The 16209-nt window shown below is 38.1% G+C and overlaps 1 protein-coding gene and 1 pseudogene across 1 annotated transcript in view; both read right to left on the reverse strand.

The window, feature by feature from the left end:
- Nucleotides 1–16209, reverse strand: part of OCA2 (OCA2 melanosomal transmembrane protein) — a 504528-nt gene that overhangs the window by 8506 nt on the left and 479813 nt on the right. The window lies entirely within an intron of this gene.
- The window catches only part of LOC122467751, a 71483-nt pseudogene continuing 58920 nt past the window's right edge, over nucleotides 3647–16209 (reverse strand).

Genomic DNA, 16209 nt, shown 5'->3' on the forward strand with positions numbered 1-16209 from the left:
CCCAAATCAATTGACATGATACATCACATTGATAAAAGAAAAGAAAAGAACCATATGATCCTGTCAATCGATGCAGAAAAAGCATTTGACAAAATTCAGCATCCTTTCTTAATAAAAAGCCTCGAGAAAGTCGGGATAGAAGGACTATACTTCAACATCATAGAAGTCATTTATGAAAAGCCCACAGCTAACATCATCCTCAATGGGGAAAAACTGAGAGCTTTTTCCCTGAGATCAGGAACATGACAGGGATGCCCACTCTCACTGCTGTTGTTTAACATAGAGTTGGAAGTTCTAGCATCAGCAATCAGACAACAAAAGGAAATCAAAGGCATCAAAATTGGCAAAGATGAAGTCAAGCTTTCACTTTTTGCAGATGACATGATACTATACATAAAAAACCTTATAGACTCCACCAAAAGTCTGCTAGAACTGATACATGAATTCAGCAAAGTCACAGGATACAAAATCAATGTACAGAAATCAGTTGCATTCTTATACACTAACAATGAAGCAACAGAAAGACAAATAAAACTGATCCCATTCACAATTGCACCAAGAAGCATAAAATACCTAGGAATAAATCTAACCAAAGATGTAAAGGATCTGTATGCTGAAAACTATAGAAAGCTTATGAAGGTAATTGAAGAAGATATAAAGAAATGGAAAGACATTCCCTGCTCATGGATTGGAAGAATAAATATTGTCAAAATGTCAATACTACCCAAAGCTATCTACACATTCAATGCAATCCCAATCAAAATTGCACCAGCATTCTTCTCGAAACTAGAACAAGGAATCCTAAAATTCATATGGAACCACAAAAGGCCCCGAATAGCCAAAGGAATTTTGAAGAAGAAGACCAAAACAGGAGGCATCACAATCCCAGACTTTAGCCTCTACTACAAAGCTGTCATCATCAAGACAGCATGGTATTGACACCAAAACAGACACATAGACCAATGGAATAGAATAGAAACCCCAGAACTAGACCCACAAACGTATGGCCAACTCATCTTTGACAAAGCAGGAAAGAACATCCAATGGAAAAAAGACAGTCTCTTTAACAAATGGTGCTGGGAGAACTGGACAGCAACATGCAGAAGTTTGAAACTAGACCACTTTCTCACACCATTCACAATAATAAACTCAAAATGGATAAAGGACCTGAATGTGAGACTGGAAACCATTAAAACCCTAGAGGAGAAAGTAGGAAAAGACCTCTCTGACCTCAGCCGTAGCAATCTCTTACTCGACACTTCCCCAAAGGCAAGGGAATTAAAAGCAAAAGTGAATTCCTGGGACCTTATGAAGATAAAAAGTTTCTGCACAGCAAAGGAAACAACCAACAAAACTAAAAGGCAACCAACGGAATGGGAAAAGATATTTGCAAATGACATATCGGACAAAGGGCTAGTATCCAAAATCTATAAAGAGCTCACCAAACTCCACACCCGGAAAACAAATAACCCAGTGAATAAATGGGCAGAAAACATGAATAGACATTTCTCTAAAGAAGACATCCGGATGGCCAACAGGCACATGAAAAGATGCTCAACGTCGCTCCTTATCAGGGAAATACAAATCAAAACCACACTCAGATATCACCTCACGCCAGTCAGAGTGGCCAAAATGAACAAATCAGGAGACTATAGATGCTGGAGAGGATGTGGAGAATAGGAACCCTCTTGCATTGTTGGTGGGAATGCAAACTGGTGCAGCCACTCTGGAAAACAGTGTGGAGGTTCCTCAAAATATAAAAATAGACCTACCTTATGACCCAGCAATAGCACTGTTAGGAATTTACCCAAGGGATACAGGAGTACTGATGCATAGGGGCACTTGTACCCCAATGTTTATAGCAGCACTCTCAACAATAGCCAAATTATGGAAAGAGCCTAAATTTCCATCAACTAATGAATTCATAAAGAATTTGTGGTTTATATACACAATGGAGTACTACAGGGCAATGAGAAAGAATGAAATATGGCCCTTTGTAGCAACGTGGATGGAACTGGAGAATGTTATGCTAAGTGAAATAAGCCATACAGAGAAAGACAGATACCATATGGTTTCACTCTTATGTGGATCCTGAGAAACTTAACAGAAACCCATGGGGGAGGGGAAGGAAAAAAAAGAGGTTAGAGTGGGAGAGAGCCAAAGCATAAGAGACTCTTAAAAACTGAGAACAAACTGAGGGTTGATGGGGGGTGGGAGGGAGGGGAGAGTGGGTGATGGGTATTGAGGAGGGCACATTTTGGGATGAGCACTGGGTGTTGTATGGAAACCAATTTGACAATAAATGTCATATATTGAAAAAAAAACATTCCACTGTCCTCTGGAGTGCATTGTTTCTAATAAAAAATAAAATAAAATAAAATAAAACAAAATAAAATAAAATAAAATAAAATAAAATAAAATAAAATAAAATAATTTGTTAAGTTGCAAAAAAAAAAAGCACAAATCAAGATGCAAAATGTCAGATGGAGGCCCAGAGAAACGCTGCATTTGATGTATTCAGTTTTAGGTTAAAAACGCAACTGTGATGACACACAGTACTCCAAGGAACCAAAACTTCCAGATTTCTGGGAAACAAGCTGCCCCAGAACTATGCAATTTCCAATGGAGGTCAGGCATTGCACTGAGAGCAAAGCTCCACACACTGAAGTGACCTGGTTTTCAAAAGGAAATGTTTGCTAATGAAGTCTCCTACTTGGGTTTTAGGCTGAAACCATTCTTCCTTTTTATTTTTCCTTTCCAAAAGGCTTTATAACACACCATGACTATAGGTCTTAATCAAAAGACATTTTTCTGTTTCCTTTCTACAAAGGTAATGAATGTTTCTCAGCAGAATGGCTTCTGTTTCTACAGAACTGGGAGCTTATCACGTGGGTACACAGCTGGCTCCATTTTCTGTAGACCATGGGTACCTTGAGAGCCATGGTCTTCAGCCCCTTAACCTGTCTTCAGCTCACTCAGGACCCAAGGACAGGAATTTCTTTCTCATCCTCAGCCCTCATTTTAAATTTGAACAGCTGCATGCCTCATCTCCTGGATCTCTCCAGGTGACAACTAGCTAATTCTCTTCATGAAGAAAGGCTGAAGGAGCTTCCTGCATCTTATAAATAAAGACCCATCATTGTATTTCCCAGAGAGAGAGGAGTTCATGGAGGGGTAGAAAGTGATGATCTGGAGGGAGAGCTACAGAAGAAAGAAGGCACATCCAAGGAAGGAGGATGTCTCCTGGTGTCTTCAGAGTCCTCCCCATCACATTGCATTGGTGACTATCTGCCAGCAGTACAGTTCACATGGCTAAAGACTAGACAGGATGACAGAGGAACATTATAGGAATCATGGCAAGGAACAAAGCATTAAAGTGAAGAGGCAAAGCTTGGGAAGGAAAAGGCATCCAAGGATGAAATTCTAATAGTTTGGTTTTTTCCCCCATCAGAATAGATTTTTTTGGGTGGTTTCTTTTTCATGCGTTCAAGCTTATGACATGTATCTACCATCTTTATAGCAAGCAAAAGAGAAAGAATTTGAGAAAATTATGTCTTGGCCTTTCTCCTCCTGAGAAAAGGCATTTTTGTTGCATACTTTGTGCCCACCTCTGCCATCTTCTTCTGTCTCTTGACCAGCATCAGTACTATTTGGCCATCTGTGGACTTAGAACTCTCATCACTACCACCATGAGATCTGCAGTCAGCCAGCCTCTCACTTCCATGTTGGGAAGTCGCTTTACCAGCTGAGAATCTCCACTGAACATAAATAGAAAGTCAGACAACCTCCCAGACACCTGGCACCATGTGAAGACACTCTATTATGCTCTGTCCAATACCTATGTTAAGTTTCCTGGCTCCTTGTCACATATTTAGAATGTAACCTTCTTTCTGATTTTTATTAATTTCAGTATACTTAACATAGAGTGTTAAATTAGTTTTAGGCATACAATATAGTGATTCAACAATCCCATATATTACTCAGTATTTTTTAATATGAAATTTATTGTCAAATTGGTTTCCATACAACACCCAGTGTTCATCCCAAGAGGTACCCTCCTCAATGCCCATCACCCACTCTCCCCACCACCCCCATCAACCCTCAGTTTATTCTCAGATTTTAAGAGTCTCTTATGATTTGGCTCCCTCCCTGTCTTTTTTTTCCTTCCCCTCCTTCTGTTAAGTGTCTCAGGATCCACATAAGAGTGAAAACATATGGTATCTGTCTTTCTCTGTATGAATTATTTCACTTAGCATAACACTCTCCAGTTCCATCCACGTTGCTACAAAAGGCCATATTTCATTCTTTCTCATTGTCACATAGTATTCCACTGTGTATATAAACCACAAATTCTTTATCCATTCATCAGTTGATGGACATTTAGGCTCTTCCCATAATTTGGCTATTGTTGAAAGTGCTGCTATAAACATTGGGGTACAAGTGCCCCTATGCATCAGCACGCCTGTATCCTTTGGGTAAATTCCTAGCAGTGCTATTTCTGGGTCATAAAGTAGATCTATTTTTAATTTTCTGAGGAACCTCCACACTATTTTCCAGAGACGCTGCACCAGTTTGCATTCCCACCAACAATGCAAGAGGGTTCCCATTTCTCCACAACCTCGCCAGCATCTATAGTCTCTTGATTTGTTTATCTTAGCCATTCTGACTGGTGTGAGGTGGTATCTGAGTGTGGTTTTGATTTGTATTTCCCTGATGAGGAGCAACGTTGAGTATCTTTTCATGTGCCTGTTGGCCATCCGGATGTCTTCTTTAGAGAAATGTCTATTCATGTTTTCTGCCCATTTATTCACTGGATTATTTGTTTTCCGGGTGTGGAGTTTGGTGAACTCTTTATAGATTTTGGATACTAGCCCTTTGTCTGATATGTCATTTGAAAATATCTTTCCCCATTCCATCGGTTGCCTTTTAGTTGTGCTGATATTACTGAGTATTCTTCAAGACAAGTGTACTCTTAATCCCCTTCACCTATTTCAAATATCTCCCCTGTGTGTAACCATCAGCTTATTCTCTACATGGTTAAGAGTCTGGTTTTTCATTTGTATCTCTCTCTCTCTCTCTCTCTCTCTCTCTCTCTCTCTCTCATTTTTTCCCTTTGTTCATTTTTTCTGTTTCTCAAATTCCACATGAGTGAAATCATATGGTATTTGTCTTTCTCTGACTGGCTTATTTCACTTAGGATTATACTCTCTAGTCCATCCATGTCATTGCAAAAGGCAAGATTTCATTCTTTTTTATGGCTAAATAATATTCTATTATATATATATATATATATATATATATAATTTATATATTATATCTTTATCCATTTATCTATTGATGGACACTTGGGCTGCTTCCATAATGTAGCAAATGTAAATGATGTACAATAAGCAGGGGTGCATGCATCCCTTCTGACTTTTTAAAGAATGTCACATTTATCTAGGTGAAATGGCAACAACATTCCTCATCTCCACCCAGAAGCCTTTATCTTTACCTTTCTTTTTTCCCTCTTTTGAGTGTTGGACTCACACTCTGGACTACATCTCTCTGGCTCTCCTCTAAGAAGTTTCTCTACCAAGTGCCTTATTCTCCCCTATCTTTAATGCCTCCTATTTACTGGCATCTTCTGGCCTATACACCCTGAAATTCTTCCTTTATTACAATTAATTGATCCTCTCTTAAATTACTTAATATCATTTATATTGAACTCTTTGTTGTCTAATATGTGGGCGATATAAAGAGAAATAACAGGCACTCCTTGCCTACAAGTAGCCCACAGTGAAAGGGAAAAACAGAAGATCAAATTTGTAAAACAATATAGTTAGTACTATCTAGAGGCCCCTACTCAGGATTCTGAAGGCAAGCACCAAAAGCAAGCAGCTCTTTCATTGGTGGTGCCCAACTGGGGTGGGGGGGCATGAGGGGCTGAGCAGAGCAGAGGAGGTTTGTAAGAAAAATGACTTTTGAGTTTCGTGTTCAACAGAAAATAGGAATTTAACAGGCAAAGAAGAGGAGAATGGGCATGAAAATTTCAAAGAGAGCATCTATTTGGTTCCACTGATTCTTAAAATAACTTTGATTATTTATATTTTTCCAGAAAAACATTTATTTTAGAAAAATTCTTTTTCATGTAATATTCTAATGTAACTTTAATACTTGCCTCTGTAGTTTTATTCCCTTTGTATTTATTTTTTTAATGTTTTTATTTATTTTTGAGGGAGAGACATATTACTAGTGAGGGGTGGGCAGAGAGAGAGGGAGGCACAGAATCCAAAGCAGGCTCCAGGCTCCAAGCTGTCAGCACAGAGCCTGGCACAGGGCTCGAACTCACAAACTGTGAAATCATGACCTAAGCTGAAGGACACTCAACCAGCTGAGCCACCCAGGTGCCCTTTTTATTCCCTTTTAACACATAATTTTTACTTTTATTCTTCTTCTTTGTTGATGACAAAGTTTTATGTATAATATGAAAAATGTTGGGGTGCCTGGGTGGGTTTGACAGTTAAGTGTCCAACTGTTGATTTGGCTCAGGTCATGATCTCACAGTCATGAGATTGAGTGCCCCCCCACCCCCATCAGAATTCACACTATGGAGTGTTTACAAAAAAATTTTTTTGACAAAAAAATCACCTCTTGACTTATAAATTCTACCATTTATAGTCTTGTTTGCATGTGTGTGTGTGTGTTTGGTTTTGTTTGTTTCTATTTAAATTCCAGTTAGTTGATATACAGTGAAATATTAGTTCCAGGTATAGATTTTAGCGATTCAACTCTTACATAAAATACCCGGTGCTCATCACAAATGTACTCCTTAATCCCCATCACCTATTTAACCCATCCCCCTACCCAAATCCACTCTGATAGCCATCAGTTTGTTCTCTATAGTTAAAAGTCTGTTTTTTGGTTTTCCTCTCTCTCTTTCTCTCCCCTATGATTTTTTTGTTTCTTAAATTCTGTGTATGGGTGAAATCGTGGTATTTATCTTTCTCTAACTTATTTCACTTAGTATAATACTCTATAGCTTCATCCATGTCGTTGCATATGGCAAGTATTTATTCTTTTTGATGGCTGAATAATATTCCATTGTGTATATATACCACTTCTTCTTTACCCATTCATTAGTCAGTGGGCATTTGGACTCTTTCCATAACTTGACTATTGTTGATAATGCTGCTATAAATATTGGGGTGCACGTGTTCTTTAAATCAGTTTTTTTTTATTCTTTGGGTAAGTACCTAGTAGTGCAATTGCTGGATGGTAGGATAGTTAAATTTTTAATTTTTTGAGGAAACTCTATATTGTTTTCTAGAGTGGCTACACCAGTTTGCATTCCCACCAACAGTGCATAAGTGTTCCCCTTTCTCCACATTCTCACCAACACCTGTTGTTTACAGTATTGTTAATTTTAGCCATTCTGACAAGTGTAAGGTGATATCTCATTGTAATTTTAATTTGTACTTCCCTGATTATGAGTGATGTTGAGCTTTTTTTCATGTGTCTTTTGTCCATCTGTATGTCTTATTTGGAAAAATGTCTGTTCATGTTTTCTGAACATTTTTTTAATAAAGAGAGTTTTTTTAATGTTTATTTATTTTTGAGAGAGAAAGAGAGAGAGGGAGAGAGAATGAATGTGGAAGAAGCAGAGAGAGAGGGAGACACAGAATCTGAAGCAGGCTCCAGGTTCCAAGCTGTCAGCACAAATCTAGACATGGGGCTCAAACTCATGAACTATGATATGACCTGAACTGAAGTTGGAAGCTTAACTGACTGAGCCACCCAGGTGCCCCCCTTCTGCCAATTTTCAAACTGGATTATTTGTTTTTTTGGGTTTTGAGTTTTATAAGTTCTTTATATATTTTGGTGACTAACCCTTTATCAGATATGTCACTTGCAATTATCTTCTCTTATTCCATTTTTAGTCTTCTAATTCAGTAAGTTTGGTTTCTGTTGCTTGTTTTTTTCCTCCTTCTTTCTTGTTTTATTTCATTTGTGTATTACTTTTCCTCAATTGAAATTAATTAAAATAACCAAGGCTAGATTTGACTCCCATGTACGTCCCCAAGGCCTGCCCTGAACTTTACCATGTTACCTTCTTCTTTGGAGCCAAATCAGCTGCTGGTAAGTCATAGAAAGCAGGGCCCAAGCAAAATCTGGTAGTGTGACTTGAATTTGCTGCATACCTCAACAAATACCCACCTCCCTTAGGCTAATCTTCCTATCAAATAATATTTTCTGCAAAGAAATTTAAAATATAGTAAATAAAGCAATGACCAAGGTATAGTACTTTATGCTTTTGAAAATGCTCTTGAAATAGTGTATATTAATTATCAATGTTTTGAGGTCTTCTTTGGGAAAATGGCAGCATAGGAGGATGCTGGGCTCACTGCATCCTGCTGATCACTTAGATTCCACCCACACCTACCTAAATAACCCAAAAAACCACCAGAAGACTAGCAGAACAGGCTTTCTGGAGCCAAGCATAGATAAGATGCCCACAGAAGAGGGTAGGAAGGGCAGAGAGGTAGTGTGCACTACATGGACTGGCGGGAGGGAGCCGGCCTGGCAGAGGGGCAGACTGCCCGGCAAAGCAGAGCCCCCAAAGTCTGGATTTCAAAACCAGAGGGGCCAGACTGCGTGAGTTCTGACAGCCAGTGGGACTTAACATCTGGAATGTTATAAGTCAACAGCTCTGCTTGGAGAGCAGGAGGGCAAGAGGACAACGGGAGGGAAAAGTGTTGAACCCTAGAAGACAAAGTTCAGCTCAGCGAGGAACAAAGGCACTGGACTGCGCCAACTCTCTCACCCATCACCCAGCCGAAATCCCAAAGGGAACCAGTTTCTATCACCAAACTTGCTTGCACCACGCAAACACCCAACGCTGTGCTTCTGTGGATCCATCCCTCTGAAGGGTCTGCCTACCTCGTTCCTGGTGCTGCAGGACCCCTCCCACAGGGGACCACTGACAATGGCAAAGTGAGCTAAGCCTGCCCCTCCTGCCCCTGTGCACCTTGCAGATAGACCCTGGCTAATATGCCAGATGCCATAGAAGCAGCACCACAAACATGGCAGTGTGCAAGTAGCCCAGACAGGGGCCATGCCACTCCACAGTGAGTCCTGAACCTGGGAGAGGGGAAGATAAGGTACACACCAGTCTGACTGTGGCCCCAGCAGTGGGCTGGGGGCAGACATCGGGTCTGACTGCCACCCTGCCCACCAACACAAGCTATTCCAGACAGCACAGGGGAAGTGTCCTGCAGTTCTGCACCACTCCAGGGACTATCCAAAATGATGAAATGGAAGAATTCTTCTCAAAAGAAACTCCAGGAAGTAGCAACAGCTAACAAATTGATCAAAAATGACTTAAGCAATATAATAGAACATGAATTTAAAATAATAGTCATAAAATTAATCACTGGGCTTGAAAAAAATATAGAGGACAGCAGAGCATCTATTGCTACAGAGATCAAGGGACTAAGAAACAGGAGGAGCTAAAAAATGCTATAAATGAGATGCAAAATAAAATAGAGGGGACCACAGCTCGGATTGAAGAGGCAGAGGAGAGAATAAGTGAATTAGAAGATAAAATTATGGAAAAACAGGAAGCTGAGAAAAAGAGAGATAAAAAAATCCAGGACTATGAGGGGAGAATTAGAGAACTAAGTGATGGAATGAAATGGAACAATATCCATATAATAGGGATTCCAGAGGAGAAAGAGAGAGAGAAAGGGGCTGAAGGTGTGTTTGAACAAATTGTAGCTGAGAACTTCCCTGATCTGGGGAAAGAAAAATGCATTGAAATCCAAAAGGCACAGAAAACTCCCTTCAGACGTAACTTGAAATGATCTTCTGCACGAGTATCATAGTGAAACTGGCAAAATGCAAGGATAAAGAGAAAATTCTGAAAGCAGCTAGGGATAAATGTGCTCTAACATATAAAGGGACACCGATAAGGCTAGTGACAGATCTATCTACTGAAACTTGGCAGGCCAGGAAGGAATGGCAGGAAATCTTCAATGTGATGAACAGGAAAAATATGCAGCCGAGAATCCTTTATCCAGCAAGTCTGTCATTTAGAATAGAAGGGGAGATAAAGGTCTTCCCAAACAAACAAAAACTGAAGGAATTCGTCACCACTAAACCAGCCCTATGAGACAGCCTAAGGGGGATTCTGTCAGTGAAATGTTTCAAGGACCACAAAGTACCAGAGACATCACTACAAGCATGAAACCTACAGACATCACAATGACTCTAAACCCATATCTTTCAATAATAACACTGAATGTAAATGAACTAAATGCTCCAACAAAAAGACATAGGGTATCAGAATGGATAAAAAAACAAGACCCATCTAATTGCTGTCTACAAGAGACTCATTTTAGACCTAAAGACACCTTCAGATTGAAAGTGGAGAACTATCTATCATGCTACTGGAAGTCAAAAGAAAGCTGGAGTAGCCATACTTATATCAGACAAACTAGACTTTAAATTAAAGGCTGTAACAAGAAATGAAGAAGGGAATTATATCATAATTACAGGGCCCATCCATCAGGAAAAGCTAACAATTATAAATGTCTATGTGCCGAATGCGGGAGCCGCCAAATATATAAAACAATTAATCACAAACATAAGCAACCTTATTGATAAGAAGGTGGTAATTGCAGGAGACTTTAATACTCCACTTACAACAATGGATAGATCATCTAGACACAGGCTCAATCAAGAAACAAGGGCCCTGAATGATACATTGGATCAGAAGGACTTGACAGATATACTTAGAACCCTGCATCCCAAAGCAATAGAATATACCTTCTTCTCGAGTACACATGGAACATTCTCCAAAATAGATCACATATTGGGTCACAAAACAGCCCTTCATAAATATAAAAGAATTGAGATCATACCATGCATATTTTCAGATCACAAGGCTATGAAGCTTGAAATTAACCACAGGAAAAGCCTGGAAAACCTCCGAAACCATGGCGGTTAAAGAACAGCCTAATAAAGAATGAATGGGTCAACCAGGCAATTAGGGAAGAAATTAAAAAAATATATGCAAACAAATGAAAATGAAAATACAACAATCCAAATGGTTTGGAATGCAGGGAAGGCAGTCCTGAGAGGAAAATACATTGCAATCCAGCCTATCTCAAGAAACAAAAAAATCCCAAAGACAAAATCTAATAGCACACCTTAAGGAAATAGAAGCAGAACAGCAAAGATACCCCAAACCCAGCAGAAGAAGAAAAATAATAAAGATAGGAGCAGAAATAAACAATATAGAATCTAAAAAACTGTAGAGTAGATCAATGAAACCAATACTTTTTTTTGAAAAAAATAAACAAAATTGATAAACTTCTAGCTAGGCTTCTCAAAAAGAAAAGGGAGATGACCCAAATAGATAAAATCATGAATGAAAATGGAATTATTACAACCAATCCCTCAGAAATACAAGCAATTATCAGGGAATACTATGAAAAATTATATGCCAACAAACTGGACAACCTGGAAGAAATGGACACATTCCTAAGCACCCGCACACTTCCAAAACTCAAACAGGAAGAAATAGAAAACTTGAACAGACCCATAACCAGCGAATAAATTGAATCAGTTATCAAAAATCTCCAACAAATAAGAGTGCAGGACCAGACGGCTTCCCAGCGGAGTTCTACCAGACATTTAAAGCAGAGATAATACCTATCCTTCTCAAGCTATTACAAAATATAGATAGGGAAGGAAAATTTCCAGACTCATTCTATGAAGCCAGTATTACTTTGATTCCTAAACCAGACAGATATCCAGCAAAAAAAGAGAACTACAGGCCAATATCCCTGATGAGTATGGATGCAAAAATTCTCAACAAGATACTAGCAAATCGAATTCAACAGCATATAAAAAGAATTATTCACCATGATCAAGTGGGATTCATTCCTGGGATGCAGGGCTGATTCAACATTCACAAATCAATCGACGTGATACATCACATTGATAAAAGAAAAGAAAAAAACATATGATCCTGTCAATCGATGCAGAAAAAGCATTTGACAAAATTCAGCATCCTTTCTTAATAAAAACCCTCGAGAAAGTCGGGATAGAAGGAATATACTTCAACATCATAGAAGCCATTTATGAAAAGCCCACAGCTAACATCATCCTCAATGGGGAAAAACTGAGAGCTTTTTCCCTGAGATCAGGAACACGACATGGATGTCCACTCTCACCACTGTTGTTTAACATAGTGTTGAAATTGTTAGCATCAGCAATTAAACAACAAAAGGAAATCAAAGGCATCAAAATTGGCAATGATGAAGTCAAGCTTTCACTTTTTGCAGATGACATGACATATACATGGAAAACCTGATAGACTCCACCAAAAGTCTGCTAGAACTGATACATGAATTCAGCAAAGTCACTGTGTACAGAATCCATGTACAGAAATTGGTTGCATTTTTATAAACCAATAATGACGCAACAGAAAGACAAATAAAGAAACTGATCCCATTCACAATTGCACTAAGAAGTATAAAATACCTCGGAATAAACCTAACCAAAGATGTAAAAGATCTGTATGCTGAAAACTATAGAAAGATTATGAAGGAAATTTAAGAAGCTACAAGGAAATGGAAACACATTCGTGCTCATGGATTGGAAGAATAAATATTGTTAAAATGTCAATACTACCCGAAGCTGTCTACACATTCAATGCAATCCCAATCAAAATTGCACCAGCATTCTTCTCAAAGCTAGAACATGCAATCCTAAAATTTGTATGGAACCACAACTGACCCTGATTAGCCAAAGTAATTTTGAAGAAGACCAAATTAGGAGGCATCAGAATCCCAGACTTTAGCCTCTACTGCAAAGCTGTCATCATCAAGACAGCATGGTATTGGCACAAAAACAGACACAAAGACCAATGGAATAGAATAGAAACCCCAGAATTAGACCCACAAAAGTATGGCCAACTAATCTTTGACAAAGCAGGAAAGAACATCAGTGGAAAAAAGACAGTCTCTTTAACAAATGGTGCTGGGAGAACTGGACAGCAACATGCAGAAGAATGAAAATAGACCACTTTCTCACACCATTCACAAAAATAAACTCAAAATGGGTAAAGGACCTGAATGTGAGACAGGAAACTATCAAAACCCTAGAGGAGAAAGCAGGAAAAAACCTCTCTGACCTCAGCCGCAGCAACTTCTTACTTGACACATCCCCAAAGGCAAAGGAATTAAAAGCAAAAATGAACTATTGGGACCTCATGAAGATAACAACTTCTGCACTGCAAAGGAAACAATCAACAAAACTAAAAGGCAACCAACGGAATGGGAAAAGATATTTGCAAATGACATATCAGACAAAGGGCTAGTATCCAAAATCTATAAAGAGCTCACCAAACTCCACACCCAAAAAACAAATAATCCAGTGAAGAAATGGGCAGAAAACATGAAGAGACACTTCTCTAAAGAAGACATCCGGATGGCCAACAGGCACATGAGAAGATGCTCAATGTCTCTCCTCATCAGGGAAATACAAATCAAAACCACACTCAGATACCACCTCACACCAGTCAGAATGGCTAAAATGAACAAATAAGGAGACTAAAGATGCTGGCGAGGATGTGGAGAAATGGGAACCCTCTTGCATTGTTGGTGGGAATGCAAACTGGTGCAGCCACTCTGGAAAACAGTGTGGAGGTTCATCAAAACGTTAAAAATAGAACTACACTATGACCCAGCAATAACACTGCTAAGAATTTACCCAAGGAATACAGGCGTGCTGATGCATAGGGGCACTTGTACCCCAATGTTTATAGCAGCACTTTCAACAATAGCCAAATTATGGAAAGAGCCTAAATGTCCGTCAACTGATGAATGGATAAAGTTGTGGTTTGTATACACAATGGAATTCTAGTTGGCAATGAGAAAGAATGAAATATGACCTTTTGTTGCAATGTGGGTGGAACTGGAGAATGTTATGCTAAGTGAAATAATTCATACAGAGAAAGATGGATACCATATGTTTTCACTCTTATGTGGATCCTGAGAAACTTAACAGAAGACCACCAGGGAGGGGAAGAAAAAAAAAAGATGTTAGAGAAGGAGGGAGCCAAAACATAAGAGACTTTTAAAAACTGATAACAAACTGAGGGTTTATGGGGGGTGGGAGGGAGGGGAGGGTGGGTGATGCGTATTGAGGAGGGCATCTGTTGGGATGAATACTGGGTGTTATGGAAACCAATTTGACAATAAATTTCATATTTAAAAAAATTATCAATGTTTTGTTACTACTACCAAAAATTCTATTAATACAATTACTCTTTATCAATATTATTATTATTATTATATTACTTCTTTTGATTTATCTTTTGTAAAATGGATCACCTTTTTCCTCTTATTTTTAATTTACAATGCAATGCAAATATTTCATTGTGGTCAGAGATTATGGTTTGTAAGCATTCAGTTATTAAATCTTTGAGGTTGTTTTCATGGCTTAAAATACAATACATTTTTGTAGCTGTTTTATGGACACTTGAAAAGGAAGCATATTTTCCGTAGAAAATAAAGAGAACCATATACCTAATATTTCATTTCTTAGAAATGGATAGTATCACCTGAAAGTCTTACATTACCAATGAATTTTATGTTAATTTCTTCTTTTATTTCTGACTGAAGTTATTTTGTACATTTTGATGCTATAATTTTTGGCAGGTAAAACCTATTATATGACTCTATCCCACTGAAATTTTAAACAAGACTTGTATATTTTACGTTACACATGTTTCTATCTTTATTATCTTTTCAATTGTATTAGCCAGACTTCCTTTATTCAGCTTTATTTTTATCTTTTCTATATTACCCTGATCTCTGTTTTTAAAGCAGAAGCCAGCTACAATATGATTTTATTCTCTATTTTTGATTCTTCACTTTTTTTTTGAGAGAGAGACAGAGAGAGACAGAGAGAGAGAGAGAATGCATGAGTGAGTGTAGGGACAGATGGAGACAGATAATCTTAAGTAGGCCCCATGCTCAGTGGAGAGCACATGGGGCTCAATATCACAACCATGAGATCATGACCTAATCAAGAGTCAAATGCTTAACAGATAGAGCCACCCAGGCACCCCTTGATTCTTCACTTTTAATGCTATATTTGGCTTTCTTTATATAATGTTGGTTTATGTTTCATGTTTTTAAATTTGTGTTTCCTTTCTTTTTTTATTATACTTTTCTCTATATAAATTTTGTTGATTTGTCTTTAGCAATATGCTGATTTAAAAATTAAATTCCAGGGTGCCTGGGTGGCTCAGTCAGTTAAGCTGACTCTTGATTTCAGCTCCAGTCATGATCTCACATTTCGTGGTGAGATCAAGCCCTGCCTGGGGTTCCATGTTGTCTGGAGCCTGCTCAAGATTCTCTCTCTCTCCCTCTCTTTCTGCCCCTCCACCACTCATTCTCTCTCCCTCTCTCTCTCTCAAAATAAACTTAAAAAAAATTAAAAATTAAATTCCACTCATAATTACTTTTAAGTGTTTAATAATATAAAGATAAGTCCATATACCTTAAATAAAAAAGATAAATTAACCACTATCCTTTGACCCTCCTATGCAAGACAAAGAAAATAGAAAGTTCTAAAATCTTTCAATAACACCTCAACACATTCTGTTGTCTTCATTAATTCAATATGGGATTATATATTAAGGTTATATTTCTTAAATTCTTACTACTTATAATGTATATTTTCTGTTTAGATACATTTTAGTTATGTAATTCAGTTTGATTTAATAGTCTATTTATAAACATTAATTATCTTATTTCTATAAGTGTGTGTTTAATTTATCTTAATATTTATTATTAATCACTTTCTTACCACAAATTGCATAACTTAAGTGCTTCTTTATGGAATACATATTTCAATAATCACTTTCAGTAAATGTTAGCAGTGGTGTTGTTCCTGAATTGTGACTCACCTAATACACTGATGATGATGAAAAGGAGGAGGGCAATCTGACAATTATAACAGCAGATGATATCCATGAGTGATAACATATCAGGCATCAAGATTTATATGCATTAGCTCAGCTAATTCTCACAAAATACTGAGGTAGGTAGTACTATTCTCTACTTGTAAAGATAACAAGACTAAGGCACAGAGAGGTTAAGTAACTACCCAAGATCACACAGATGGTTAGGAACAGAGACACAGAAAGGTTTC

This window comes from Prionailurus bengalensis, chromosome B3, assembly GCF_016509475.1.
Source record: "Prionailurus bengalensis isolate Pbe53 chromosome B3, Fcat_Pben_1.1_paternal_pri, whole genome shotgun sequence".
NCBI lineage: Eukaryota > Metazoa > Chordata > Mammalia > Carnivora > Felidae > Prionailurus > Prionailurus bengalensis.